General features: G+C 43.7%; 1 protein-coding gene across 18 annotated transcripts in view; it reads right to left on the reverse strand.

Moving 5' to 3' along the window:
- EPB41L2 (erythrocyte membrane protein band 4.1 like 2) overlaps positions 1 to 12,676 on the reverse strand; it is a 365,575-nt gene that overhangs the window by 244,595 nt on the left and 108,304 nt on the right. The window lies entirely within an intron of this gene.

Consider the following 12,676-nt stretch of genomic DNA (forward strand, 5'->3'; position numbering starts at 1 on the left):
CTTCAATCAGGTAGGTAAGATGCACAGAAAGAATACCAAGCATTGGCTTTAAAAGAAAAAACTGTTGCAAAGTTCGATCCTAAATTATTATAAAATAAAGAGTCAGCTCTTACCAACAATCAAGTACTGTTCCATAGTAATGAAATGTCAGGCTTTAGATGTTTATAATTTACTGCTGCAAGTTAAAGAAATTTCACTTGTTAATAGAAAAAACTATTTGGACTTGCTTTAAAATGTTTCCTTAAATTGAAGCCATCCAGGGCAATTTTGACATTTCTCACATAGATGCCAAAATCAGCATTTTTACTAGAAGATTACTTAAAACCCCCAAATCTATTAACTTGAAAGCAAAGGCCCTGGAGAATAAAAATGGTGGCTGTTGCAATTTTTTATGTCAAACAATATTTGAGCAGCCAATTTATCAAATGCAAATTTTTAGGAAAAGAGACACTTAAATGAATTTTAGTCCACACAAACAATATAAAACTAAATTTTGGGTCATGTATAAAAGCTGATGTAGTATTGAGTAAATAGATACCAAACATGTCAAGATTAAAAATGGCACACTCTTGCAAAATGACAACAAACGTCGGTACCTAAAATTATCCATGGGCAAAGCTTTAAAAGCCTTTACAGGTTTAGCAGTTTGGAGTTAAATGTGAACTATGGCGCTAGAATTATTGCTCCCACTCTGACGCTCATGGCAAGCACATGTGGAGTGCAATTAACATTTACATATGCATGCGGGACCTATACCCATGTTTGCACTTGTGCACAAGCACAGGGGGACGAAGGTGCTTTAGGGCTCATTTGCGCTTGCTTCAAATTTTTTTTTTTTTTTTTTTAATTCTGTTTGTTTTTTTTGCAAAAATATAACATACATTTGGACGTGTCAATCGGACACCATCCACACATGGCCAACATGGCCCAATCCATCTCGACTAACATAGTTCAACTATCTAGCACAAAAGCCCCTCCCTCCCCCCTAACCCTCCTCCCCAACCTTGAGTCACAGCTCATCTAATAAGGATCCTTCAGTTTTCCTGTAGCTTCCAGTAGGTAATGTTAACTCCGGTATGTTGATATTCATGACTTCATGAGACAATTCCCAAATTTATTTAGTATGTAATATATGGGTCACCTAGTTTACCAGAGTAAACAAATTAAACAATATAAAAATAAAGAACCTGAATAAAAATAGAGACAAAAAAGGGGGAAAAAAAAAGAAAAATACAGCCCCTCCTCCTTTTGGGTAATATGGTCTTCTCAGGACGTCATTGGCACATGTTACACACTATTCCCTATCCTACCATGTTGCTGGATTTATACCATGTTTGCCAAACCTTGTCAAATTTTTTCATACAGCCCCTAGCCTGGTATGTAGCTTTGTAGTAGAGTAGCATGGCGTTTACTAGTCCTTTCCAGAAGGTTACACCCGGTGTCCCCGGATTTTTCCAATGTAATAAAATAGCTTTCCTCCCATAGAACAGCAGAATGTTAAGCATAGTCCACAGAGCACGTGATGGCACCACTTCATTCACAAGACCTAGTAGACAGACCCTTAGAGTCATCGGTATCAGTACCGACAATAGTTCCGATATACAGGAGGTGATATCCGACCGGAACTGCTGAACATGTTGGCATTTCCAGAAAATGTGATCGGCGTCTGCCGGCAAGTGAGAGCACCTCCAACACTCTGCTGAGGCCGTAGGAAAGATCTTAGCCAGCCTAGCTGGGGTGTAGTAACTTCTGTGCAAGAATTTAAACTGAAATCAACCTATCCCTGGCTGACACTAGATGTTTAAATGGTTGAGTCCATAAGTCATCCCAATCCTCCCCCTGTGCATCAGGAACCTCCGCCATCCACCTCTCTCTGCACCTGGTGACCACCTGTGGAGTTGTCTTGAAAAATTCTTTATATGACACCGAAAGGGGCTTGACCAGCCCCTCACTTGACAACAGAGTTTCAAGAGCCAAGGGCAGAGACTCTACCTACATCTCCCGAAACTGCATCTGAAAGGCTTGTCAAAGATCATGCCTTGATTTTAGTTGGGGAAAGGTCAACAGCTCTCCAAAGCATGTGATATCCCTCAGCATTTTCACTCCCTTAACTGCCCACAGCATAGGATCCAGCAGACTACAGAACTGGGGTAGGGCTGGGTTCATCCATAGGGGAGCCGATGGCGATAACCCCCCCCCCCCCATAGCTAGGACATGCCAATTTTACTGTGTCTCCCATGCCTTGATTGTGGCCTTCATTGTTGTTCTCAAAAGGTAGGTCAGACCTAGATCCCCTAAACAGAGCAAATCTGAGACTTTCATATGACCCCAGATGGGCCACCTCCAATACCGCCGCCGCATCCCCATCCTCCGCCAGCAACCACCTACGAGCAAAAACCATTTAACCCTCTAGATAATACTTCTGCCAGTCTGGCAGTGCCAGTCCCCCCTGATCACCGGGTTCCTGCAATATTTTAATGCCTATTCTTGGGGGTTTGGGAGCCCACAGAAAAGATGAAATGATGCTATCAATCTTTTTAAAAAATGATTTTGGGACCCATACAGGTGCATGTCTCAGGAAATAGAGGATTACTGGGAAAAATTTAATTTTCAGCAAACTGATCCTGCCTATTAGGGACAGTGGCAGTTTTGTCCGTGCCTGAACCTTTTGCTTTAGCAGTGCTATCAATGGTAATAGATTTAGGGGCATGTAATCCTGTATATTAGCTGTGATCTTAACTACTAGATATTTGAGGGACGTGACCCACTGTAGCGGCAAGCTCAGTTAGCCTTGTCTTTGGCTTGAGTGTCTAGGGGTAGAATAGAAGATTTATTCCAGTTTACTTTCAGCCCTGAAAATTTGGCAAAGTGATCAATAATCCCCAAAGCTGTTTTCAATGAGTCTCCAGGGTCACGAAGAAATAGTAACATATCATCAGCATACAGTGCCAGAGATTCATCTATCATTCCTATCCTGATGGATTGTATCATCCTCGATGACCTAAGTGCTACCGCCAGGGGTTTCAGGGCGAGGGCAAACAGGAAGGGGGATAGCGGACATCCCTGCCTAGTTCCCCTTCCCACCTCAAAGAAGTTGGAGATAGAGGAGCCCAACCGAACTGCTACTCTCCGACATCTATATAACATGGCAATCCATTTCCTGAACTGTGGCCCCAACCCCATGACCTCCAATACCTTGAGCATGTACAGCCAATCCACTGAGTCAAAGGCTTTCTCAAAGTCTATGGAGTCTACTATTCTAGTTTTGGCAATTTCTGGCTGAATTTGTAAGTGGGTGAAGAGTCTCCGTAGATTTGTGTCAGTTGACTTACCCGGCATAAAACCCGTTTGATCAATATTGACTATGGAGGGGATAACAGTAGCTAGTCTAAGTGCCAGTACTTAAAATCTTTAAGTCCATGTTCAACAGGGCTATAGGCTGGTAGGATGCACATTCCATCGGATCCTTCCCTGGCTTTAGTAAAAGAACCATATAGGCCTCTAACATGGAGTCTGGCAAAATGTCATGTTCATGGCAATATTCCAAAAGCAGATTAATCCCAGGGGCTAAAAGCTCAACGTTTACCTTACAAAAATCGGCAGAGAGGCCATCCGGTCCAGGGGCCTTGTGCGGAGGAAAAGCAAAGATCGCCTGCTGTATTTCTTTGACCGTAATTTGAGTGTCTAAAATATTGATGTCATTATCCGACAGCTTTGGGATTGGCAGATCACTTAAGAGGGAGTCTAAGGCTAATTGGTTATAAGCTGGAATGGGGGAGTAGAGGGAAGAATAGAAATTGACAAACTCTTGCATGACAAGCAGGGGGTCACTAACCAAGGTCCCCCCCCCCGGTCCCTTATGACCGGTATGTTAGTGATCGGGTGATAATCCGCAACCAGCATCGCCAAAAGCTTCCCATTCTTATTTCCCTCCGAAAAACACTGTATGAGCCCTCCTCATCTCAGAGTGGGTCTGACCTGTAATGTGTAGGGACAAAGAACGGCGCACCTGTAACAGAGATCCATACGAGGTCCCTGTAGGGGATCCCACATGAGCCTCCACACACTCCCTCTCCCGCCGCTGCAGGCTCTTGTTCTCCTCATTATCCTGTATTCGAGCTGTCTTAATAGCTGAAATACATTCCCCCCTAGTAACTGCCTTAAAGGCATCCCACACTACCAGAAGATCCGCTGTATCAGCATTGGATGACCAGTACATCTTTATTAATTCCTCTAGCTGGGGAGCGACTTGCTCATGCTGCAACCATGCAGGGGAGAGACTCCACCCCCCCCCCTTCTCGCCCTCGACATCAAGGTCAGGGTGAGAGAAAGAGGGTAATGGTCTGTCAGTCCCCCAGCCAAGTATGGGACATCTGTCACAAATGGTAGGAGAAGCTCATTCGCGAAGGCCAAATCAATCCTGGCCAAGGATCTATGGGAAAAACATCTGTCGGTCGGATTCTTCCATCACCACAGTTCCGTAAAACCTGCCACGGACACCCAGCTAATCAATTCAGCAGGCTACCCTCTGTTCGGGTTGGAAGAGTCCAGCGCCGCATCTAGGACAGCATTGAAATCCCCCATCGTAACCACAGAAAGCATACTAGCCCATTATGCTTTTCATTTGCAGGCTTTGCAGCGAGCAAAAGAGGAAGTAAAACCCATCAGGGTTTACTTCCTCTTTCAAGCAAGTGTAAACAAGTCCATAAAGCTTTTTTTTTTGTTCACACTGTTTTTTTATTCAACTTTATAGCTATTAAAAAAGGGGTTAACCACACTCCTTGTGAAAGCTAGGGCAATTACAGATACTCTTTATGGAGAGATCTGGGGTCTATTGGACCCCTGATCCCTCCTTTGCCCTCCAAGGAAGCCAAACAGAGAGATGGGAACACAACACTGAAAATGAGAGTGACAAAATCTTTGTTGCTTCCAACTTTATTCATCACAGAGGATGTTTGCGCCATCTCCTTGGTGGGCAGCCAGCTCGACAGCTTAAAGCAGTTCCAGGCCCCCCAGTGGAACAAAACAGCCCAGGAACAGCTGAGGGTGCAGTCTTCTGAGCCCTGTAAAATTACTCAAGCAGCAGAAAAGCAGCACACTTTAAAATATACCAGTTGCTCCTAAGGTCGTTTATAAACGGCCCAAGGACAGGAAGTGGTTAAGGGACACAGGATCAGTATTTTTACTGACACAACTGAGTTATACACTGCTACCTTGAACAAAATTTGGACACTGGCAGTGCTGTTTAAAAGCAGCACATTTATGCTGGAATCGGAGGGAAGGCATAGACCAGCTTGAATTGAGCCCAAGGAATCTCCTGAACATTCAGTGCAAAGACCAGAGGATCCCTTGTATTTGTTTCAGGCCTATTTAGTATTGTGTTGAACCTGGAGGCCAGGATGTCTACATCTGCTTCTTCCCACCTGTGAGAGATTTTGAAAGATCTCCGGGTGCAAAGTATTTTATAGCTTAGCAAGTCTACCTGCCAATTGTCCAGAGTGGATGGCCAAGAGAGTGGGAATGCAAGTTTTTGCCCAGGAGAGTATCAGACTTGTTTCTTTTAGGGCATCCTGACTTCCAGTGTCCCCTTGTAGGTAACTGCTGTGGAATGGTCTGGCTGTGGCTTCATCTGACTGTACTCTGACTGGGGTGCTTTGCTGAAGAGAGGTCCAGTGTTGGAGAAACAATCTAATCGTCCCCAATTCCAGAATGTTGGTGGGACGTCTTGACTCCTGAGAGCCTGAGAGGACCAGGTCCCCCTGGAAAGTCAGAGAGTTGTAAACGCCACCCCAGCCTATATACAGTAGCTGGCACCCATTGTCATCAACTTTCAAGGCGTGCGAAGGCAAGATTTTCCAATTCAAGGGCTGGTTTGGAGATCCCCCATGTTAGGGAGAACTTTGGCTGGATGGAAGCATTAGTTAATCCAAAGACTGGATTTTCTTGCTCCACATCAGGAGTATGTTTTGTATGTATTGAAAAGGTCTGGAGTGAAAGTGGGCAAAGGAGGCTACCTCAAGCCCAGAACCCTCATGCTGCAGCAAACTGAGAGGTAGTGTTTTGAAAGAAAATTAAGTGCGCTACCCAAATTAAACAAAATTAATACATTGAATATACGCAAGTAAAAATATATAGTCCATATAGGAGGTGCAACTCCTCAATATAAACGATGTTGTCTTCAATAGATCTTCACGATATTTTCATAGGCAGTGTAGAGACATAGAGAAGGGGGGCTGCTTACCAGAAGTGCTGGACCCCTATTACAGAGATCGTGCGAGCTTGAACAGATTCTCTCCTATGTCAGGAACAGGTGATCCTAAGCAAAGATGGGATTCCCTCCACGTCAGATGGTTCAAACTCCTGGGGCGGCAATCAGGAACAAGCTCCACTGTTCACTACTCCGGCAAGAACACTCATAGCATGGGATAAGATGTTTGAGAGAAGAAGAGGCGCTTCATTGTGCAGTAGATTAAAAATACTTTTAATCCATAAAACGGACCACTGACATCCAAAGCATTGGCAGGGCAAACACAGTTGCAACTAAAAAACACAGCCGTGGCCGAAGCCGATCAGCTGAGAAAGTGGTGACGTCAGGTCCTCTGGCTCCGCCCAACGCTGCGTTTCTCCTCAACGGGCATCGACTGGGAGAGGGGGCTATCCATATATTCAATGTATTAATTTTGTTTAATTTGGGTAGCGCACTAAATTTTCTTTCATACTGTGTAAACCTCATGTTCAAGGTTTTTTAAGTTGCAGCACCCGTGATCAGCATTTTTTCACAAGAAAAATATAGAAAAAATAAGAAAATAAATAATAAAATAAGATAGAAACGTGTAAATAAGCATCTTATCTATTGTATGAGAGAAGTAACAACAGATCTTGTTGCTTTTATTCAGATATTTGGCATAAAAATAAATCTGTTTAGAGTCTAGTATGAGGCAGATGCTTATATTTGGTTTTGGGATTGTGAAAAGGTTTGAAGAGAAGTTTGAAATTCTTCTAAAGGAACCGATACAACCACTGTGCCTGAAGTTCATGAAGACAGTCATTAAATCTGCCTTCTTTTGTTCTGAAGCTGGCAGATTGGAAAGCAAAAAGGGAGGAGGGGGCAAAGATAAAGTTTCTATCTTGTACCCCTTTGAAATGACACAATATGATCTCTGGGTCCAGACGGCCTGGATCCAAAACGGATGCCGACGCTAACAGATACCCCACCACTCCAAGGAATGGGGAGGCCTCTTCCTTCCAAGGAGGGCTTCTGGGTAGGCTTGGCAGACTTCGGAGTCAATAGCTTTTGAAAGAAGGAGGTGATAATCCTTTCAGAAGTAGACACGTGGGGACAGTGAAAATAATTATTTTGTAGAAATAGTAGTAGTAGCCGTAGGAGTAAGAGTTAAGTCGTCTATACATGGATTAAAATTTGTCCGGTTCAGCGGGGACTGGCCCAATTTCGATCCAAGGACCAAGGACAGGGTGGTTGGATCTACCATTCAACTTCTGTACAACCGCCCTGTCGGATTTTTGTCACTCGATCAGTGCTGCTTGCAGGGCTGATCAGTGTATTCTGACAGCAGGGAAGTCACCCTGCTGTCAGAATACAATAGCTAGCAGAGAGGATTACCCCATCCACCTCAAAATGTGTGGCTGGAGGAATTGGGTCTTTTTTTTTTATTTCATTCAACCCACTGGTTGAGCGAAGAAAAAACAAAATTACTCGTTTATGGCCAGCCTTATGTGGGGTACACACTAAGTTTTTTTTCGTTCAGCCAAAATCTGGACAGGATTGCTGTACTAACATTACATGTTTTAGTATGGCAATCTCCCCCACTGTTGTGCTATTGCGTTTTGACAGGGGGAATGCATAACCCCCCCGCGCGCACAGATTTTGGATGCCAGTCGGCTGTTGGTTTTCCAGCATGCCCATTCGACAGAAGCTGGTGGTTAGGCCTGCTGAACATACTGGCCAAATGTCAACCGGTTTCTGTTGAACAGGAGGATATTTGGTCTGTGTGTACCAGCCTTTAGTCTTGCAGGGTAAGTATCTTTCCCCCTGAGATTTTCTTGATAAAAGGTATCTAGGGATGCTTCAAACAGGCCTTCACCGTAAAAAAAGCATTCTTTGAAGATACTATTTGCAAGCAGGTTTGGCAGGGCAAGCTTTCAACAACAAAATCCTGCGCATGTGCACAGAGATAAAGGACATTCGAGAGGCTTGATAAAGTATATTCAATAGAGCCTTAACACAAAAAACAATACTGAGGGCATCAGCTGTAACTGTTTAAAGACAGGTTCACATTTGTCTATTTATATGCCATATCTAATAAGCAATAGTCTGGCAAATGGACATAGCAACAGCTGCAGTACCTGCAAGGTCTTAGAAAGTCTTTAAGAGGGCTTCCATTTGCCCATCAACAGAATACTTAAAGTGATTCTTAACGCTCTACTTGTATAACAACCCAGTTTAAAATAGAAATGAAAGGCAAAACGTGGGTATATACAGATATAACAAAAATAAAACTTTATAAATATCTTTTCCCACCCCCATTTTTGATAAGTGATGGCATTCCCTCTGTTCTCAGTTGCATAAAAGCTGGGGGAGGAGAAGCAGCAGCACACTGAGCTTGCCAATTATTGGCTGTGCGGGGGGGGGGGGCTTGTCAGTAGAAGTTTGATTATTGGATGAGAGCACACTGAGTTCCCAGCACAGCTTGAGAACTGACCACGGTGTGCTCTCCTGTCTATTGTTGTCGGTTTTTAATAGGAAAGCAGAGGGACTAGCAGGAACACCAGGGATTTCACACAAAGGAGGCAATACAAACAGAACAGGATACTTTTTTATACAAGTACATGGTACAGCTGGCACATATCAGGAATATGAAACGATGGGGTAACAGACAGTTTAAAAAAAAGAAAACATCCTCAATAGGAACTGTAAGTTGTTTATTAAGAACTGAAATGGTAGGATCCACTATCGAACAGTCTATTTTTTTCATTCCTTTTTTATGGGATACATTTCAGCAAAAAGCTTAGGAGGAGTAAATATCTTTTCTGGGTTGGGCTGGTACTGAAAGTGCACAAAGTCTTTCTGGACTTAGCCAGTTTTTTTTAGTGTCCTTAGGGCTTGTTTAGGCTGTGAATGGTCAGGTACTGCTAAGTAAAGACAAGTGAGCACCACAGCTTAAATCTCTTAAAATGCAAAAGGAGGAAAATGCTCTGCAGCCTCTGCTACAAAACCAGGGTCTTCAATAGTTTACCTAAGAATATCCTCAAACAAAAAAGAGGTTCCGATTCTAAATCCTGAAACTGATCAGGGGGAATACAGGACGCGTAGAAATTCTGGCCTCTGGAAACCAAAGGGTCTAGAATGCCAAAAAGTTTCCAAAGAATTCAAACAGTGGCAGAGAGATCTGTTTGTCACAAGCAGAATGCTGCATGCCTGAGAGGGAGCCAGTGTCAGATAATGGGTAGCGTGTCATCATAGAACATTGCCTTGGACAAAAGGACAAGAAAACATGCTATTTGATCCTTTTGTCCTAGCAATCATGCTCTTTTGATCCACCATTGCTAAATGAACGAATCCCCAATTGGGTACTCACAGAAGTTACCCAGAAAAAAAAGATAGAGTTTTGCATGCTCTAGCAAGCTTTTTCGCTAGTGTTCCATGACGTAAAGTAGCTGATATACTCTATGGTCTATAAATACAAGCCCTGTCTCCTGCAGTGTACAATTAAGATCTCGTTTTCTGTATAGTTTATTAGGCGAAACATCACAACATAGAAAAGCTTAGGGGTGGGCAACGAGCAAAAAAAAAAAAAAATATGCCAAACAAGCCCGCATTACAAAACAGAGTAAACAAAGGGAAGCTGCTGGCATCAGATGAGGTAAACATCAAACTTTAGGAACGTGTGAATATAAGACCAGTTGGCACCCTTGCAAATCTGGGAAACTATTGCCCAATACCAGAAAGCCCAGGAGGCGTTCACAAACCTAGCTGAGTGTACCTTACTAGGTCCTCTATCAGCCTGACTATATTGCTGTCTACGGACAATTCTGTAGCATCTGCTGGTCTGTGGGGAGAGGGAGTCCGCCCGGGGGAACAGACTGGGCAAGGACCATGTCAGCTAGAAATTCAGCTAAAGACCCGCGGCATCAGAGAACAGCGAGAGGCCGGGTCATGTGTCCTACCCCCCCGCCATCTTGTCCTCTACTGCCAGTACTCCCAGGACCTGCTTACACTTCAAGCATGGGCACACTGCCAGGTACTACAGATAATACCCTCTTCTTCTGATCCAGGACCTGAAGGATTCACAAAACCCCTATTGGATGGCATCACTGTAAGGCTGCACTGATGGTGCGTATAGGCCACCCAACCACTGAGTGCACCCTCATCAGAAATGAAATTTGGGGCCATTTCTGAAGCGGAGGACTGGGGGGGCAGTGGAGGATACCTCTGGTTCCCACACAGCACAGCTCACTGATCTTCTGGCCATAGTTACTGCCTTACAGAAGGCAGGGGATAATGCGGAGAACAGACAACGCAAAAACATCAGAGTAGTCAGCCTGCTCGAAGGGACGGAGGATCCCCATCTGGCTGTGTTTGTGGAAAAGTTCTTAAAGCAACTTCTGTCTATCTGAAATGCCTCCCGCCTATGTGGTTGCCCACCAGGGTGGGGGTCCTTATCTGTTACACTTCAGTTTCACACTGGTCTGAAGGTGGTGTTTGGCCATTAGCCACAGGGTGGCATTTTTCCCAAAATTGCACATTTTTTCAGTTTAAACATTTGATATGTTTTCTATTTTGTATTGTGAATAAAATATGAGATTTGCAAATCATTGCATTCTGCTTTTATGTAAATTTTACAGTTTCCCAACTTTTTTCGGAATTGGGGCTGTATGTTGGAAACAACAGAGACTGAATTCAAGTTGTTTTGCATATCTGGGGCACCCCACATGCCGATCCTGAAAGACTATTACCTGTTAATAATAACTTTGACAAGTAAATTCAAGAATTAAATGAAGAGTTACAAATATGGTTTCTAGATTCATACATTTACCTTCTCCTCATTCCCTAGACAATGTCAATCGTGCAGCTAGCACTTTAAAGAGGCTGGACATTGTATGGCATTTTTTCTTTTGTAGGCAAAATGCTCCTATCCTTAAATTGCTGACCCTATGTTTTTTTTTTTTTTCTTCTGTCTCTAAACACTCCTGCATCTAAATGACTATAAATGCCTATGTGTGCATGGACACATAGGCCAACATAGAGAGGCATTTAGAAGAAAAAAAAAAAAAACACACACAAAATCCCTTAAAAATAGGATTTTTAAATACAGCTTACCTGTAAAATCATTTTCTTGTTCATACATCACGGGACACAGAGGCTTAGTAATTACTTAGTGGGTTAGATAGTACCTTCAGGTGACTGGACACTGGTAACCCTAATTACAAAGCAAGTTCCTCCCCTATATAACCCCTCCCATATGGAGAGTACCTCAGTTTTGTAGCAAAGCAATAAGTACCCCAACGTATAATCCCAAAGCGGGGCGGGAGCTCTGTGTCCCATGATGTATTCCCAAGAAAGGGATTTTACAGGTAAGCTGTATTTAAAAATCCTATTTTCTTGTTCATACATCACGAGACACAGAGGCTTGGTAATTACTTAGTGGGATGTCCTAAAGCAATGCCCAAATTGAGGGGAGGGAGACACAGATCAGAAAATACATAGACCGCCAACAGACAAGAGGATCTAAACTGCTGCCCGCAGCACACTGCGCCCAAAGGCGGCATCCTCATGCCCTCTTACAGCCACCTGATAGAATCTAGTGAATGTATGGACTGAAGACCAAGTTGCAGCCTTGCAGATCTGAGCCATGGAGGCCTGGTGATGCACTGCCCATGAAGCACTAACCGCTCTAGTTGAGTGCGCCTTAACCTGAAAAGGAGGAATCTTCTTCTTTATGCCATAAGCCTGAATAATAACTTGCCGGATCCATCTGGAAATAGTGGATTTTTACGTTGCCTGGCCCTTTCTAGGGCCTTCTGGCAGAATAAACAGATAATCAGTCTTTCGCATCTGAGCGGTTGCCTGTAGATTGATACTGACTGCTCTTACACCATCTAGAGAGTGTAATAACTCCTCTTCCGCGGACTGTGGATCTGGAAAAAAGGATGGAAGGACCACATCTTGATTCAGATGGAATCCTGAAACCACTTTAGGTAAAAAAAAAAAAAAAAAAAAAAATTGGGTGAGGAGACACCACCCTGTCTTTGTGAATAATCAAATATGGCTCCTTGCAAGAAAGTGCTGCTAATTCCAATACCCTTCTAGCCAAGGAAATGGCTACCAAAAAGACCAGTTTCTTTGTCATAAGAACTAAAGAAGCATGGTGTAATGGTTCAAAGGGTTGCTCTTGCAAAACGGACAAAACCAAATTCAGATCCCATGGGCACACAGGAGGTTTGCCTGGCGGATTCAAGCGCAGTGCCCCCTGAACAAAGGCCCGGACCAGGGAATGTGGGGCAAGTGGCCTTTGAAAGAATACCGATAAGGCCGAGATCTGGACTTTGATAGTGCTCAAAGCCAGCCTCATTTCAATGCCTAACTGAAGAAAAGCAAGAATCCTGCTAATGGCATACGTTCAGAATGTGGGTCTCAGCAGCCAAACCGTTAAATTCA

Source organism: Aquarana catesbeiana, linkage group LG04, assembly GCF_042186555.1.
Source record: "Aquarana catesbeiana isolate 2022-GZ linkage group LG04, ASM4218655v1, whole genome shotgun sequence".
NCBI lineage: Eukaryota > Metazoa > Chordata > Amphibia > Anura > Ranidae > Aquarana > Aquarana catesbeiana.